We start from the raw sequence: 2738 nt of genomic DNA on the forward strand, positions 1-2738 counted from the left end.
AGAAGGTAGATTTTTCATTATATTTTTGATTCGCGCAAAGTTTCGACATACAGATAACAGGACGAGATAAGTAGGCAAAAGTTTTTCCTTAAACTGGTAACATTCAGAAGACATGATGACGTATGTTCGACTTGATCAGGAAAAAAAAAAAACACTTTCGTAATACTTATATTTATTACTCATGGTATCGTCGGTAATTACAACACGGTAGCAACAAGGATCTACGAATGTAGTCTACCGCTCAAGTTTTGACTTGGGCATGAAAACCTTGTAGCCCCTTTTACCAACGCCAAGTAGCTTATATTTTTTAATCGATTTATTTATTTATTTATTTATTCTGCTGACAGGTTTAGATGACCACATTAAATTTTGGAGATCATCTGGACCCGGATCCGGATTTGCAATTTTTTTCATAATTTTAAAGATAACGTCAAAACAAATTGACACATTGGATTTTTACCAAATTTTAACAATGGATATATATTATGCATCGAAAGAAACCATTAAATTTTGGAGGGCATGTCGAGTAAGATCATGATTCTGGATCAACATTGCACTTTTTTTTTTCATCAATTACTGTACAATCACCACATGAAAAGTGGGAGGTGATGTCCGTAGACTTTAGTTGAATGTTGGCCATATTCATTGGCGGAGGTCTGAAATCTCTGATTGCTCTCTTTAATCCATGCTACCAGTTAACATAAGTTTTGTAGTTTAATACAATTGTGCATTAATAAGCTTAATAAACACATGAATATATATATATATATATATATATATATATATAATATATATATATATATATATATATAGTTGGTTGGCCAGGACACCAGCCACCCATTGAGATACTACCGCTAGGGAGTTATGGGGTCCTTTGACTGGTCAGACAGTACTACATTGGATCCTTCTCTCTGGTTACGGTTCACTTTCCCTTTGCCTACACATACACCGAATAGTCTGGCCTATTCTTTGCAGACTCTCCTCTGTCTTCATACACCTGTCAACACTGAGATTACCAAACAATTCTTCACCCAAGGTATCAACTACTGCACTGTAATTGTTCAGTGGCTACTTTCCTCTTGGTAAGGATAGAAGAGACTCTGTAGCTATGGTAAACAGCTCTTCTAGGAAAAGCACTCCAAAATCAAACTATTGTTTTCTAGTCTTGGGTAGTGCCATAGCCTATGTACCATGGTCTTCAACTGTCTCTTGGGTTAGAGTTCTCTTGCTTGAGGGTACACTCGGCCACACTGTTCTATCTAATTTCTCTTCCACTTGTTTTGTTAAAAATTTTATAGTTTATATACGAAATATTTATTTTAATGTTGTTACTGTTCTTGGAATATTTGGTTTTTCCTTGTTTCTTTTTCTCACTGGGCTATTTTCCCTGTTGGAGCCCTGGGCTTATAGCATCTTGCTTACCAACCAGGGTTGTAGCTTACCAAGTAATAATAATATATATATATATATATATATATATATATATATATATATATATATATATATATACACACATATACTGTATATGCATGTGTGCGTGCGTACATACAATAAACAACAACAAATGCAGCGTTTCTAGTCCACTGCAGGACATAGGCCTCAGACAGATCCTTATCTATGTCTGAGGGTTGGTCAGTTTTCATCCCCAAGCTGGCAACTGCGGATTGGTGAATATTATATATATATATATATATATATATATATATATATATATATATATATATATATATATATATATATATATTATATATATATATATATATATATATATACATATATATATATACATATATATATATATATATATATATAATCTCTCGTTTGCTTTTTTTCATTTAATATAGCTTGATCCTAGATAATAGTGCTATAAATTATAACGTTAATTGAAAATAACCTTTAATCCTGTCATTAGAACGATCAGCTTTTACTTACAGTATGTTTATACCGAACTAGACGTTACTGACCCTCTATGAAACCCAGGGGTATCTTTTGCTCAGAAATATAATTTTCATTATATAGACAATTTCCAGTTTTTTGCTTCTAATTCTGTTCCCTCCCACATATGCTGCAACTTCTCTTCTGGATATATTATATACAATGAAAGGAGATAGTGACAATGACAACCTATGTAGTATGATGTATTGCCCTTGCGTTCTTTATGGCATTTGAAAGGTCTCCTTTACTCTCTTACTCATCATGCAAATGTAATTCTATCATAGAAAGAGGTTATTGATTTGACAGACTGATTCTCTCTCTCTCTCTCTCTCTCTCTCTCTCTCTCTCTCTCTCTCTCTCTCTCTCTCTCTCTCTCTCTCTCTCTCTCTCTCTCTCTCTCCTCTCTCTCTCTTCATATTTTATGACACATTGTTTAAGGATGAAAGTTTATAAAGGTGAAGAAAATCCTGAAATGAAATATGAGCTAAAGTCATGGGGTTCCTCTATTTTTACATTAACAAAAAAAAAAAAAATTCACTTTCATTACATGATACGGAAACGTCCTCATGATTTTTTTAGATATTCGTCAACTTCATAAAATTTCAGGAATTTTTGAACGGATTAACGGTTACTTAAAAATGTAAATTAAAAGAAATAATAAAAATGAAGAGAATCAATATTTATACGTAGCTTATAGGTAGACTCATGCAAGAACGGACGTATAGGTCAACTTATGACTGTACTGTACCTCATTAGTTCACGGTACACTCTTGTCCTGGCCACTTTCTCATTTTTACCAGTCT

This window comes from Palaemon carinicauda, chromosome 38 (assembly GCF_036898095.1).
Source record: "Palaemon carinicauda isolate YSFRI2023 chromosome 38, ASM3689809v2, whole genome shotgun sequence".
NCBI classification, from domain to species: domain Eukaryota; kingdom Metazoa; phylum Arthropoda; class Malacostraca; order Decapoda; family Palaemonidae; genus Palaemon; species Palaemon carinicauda.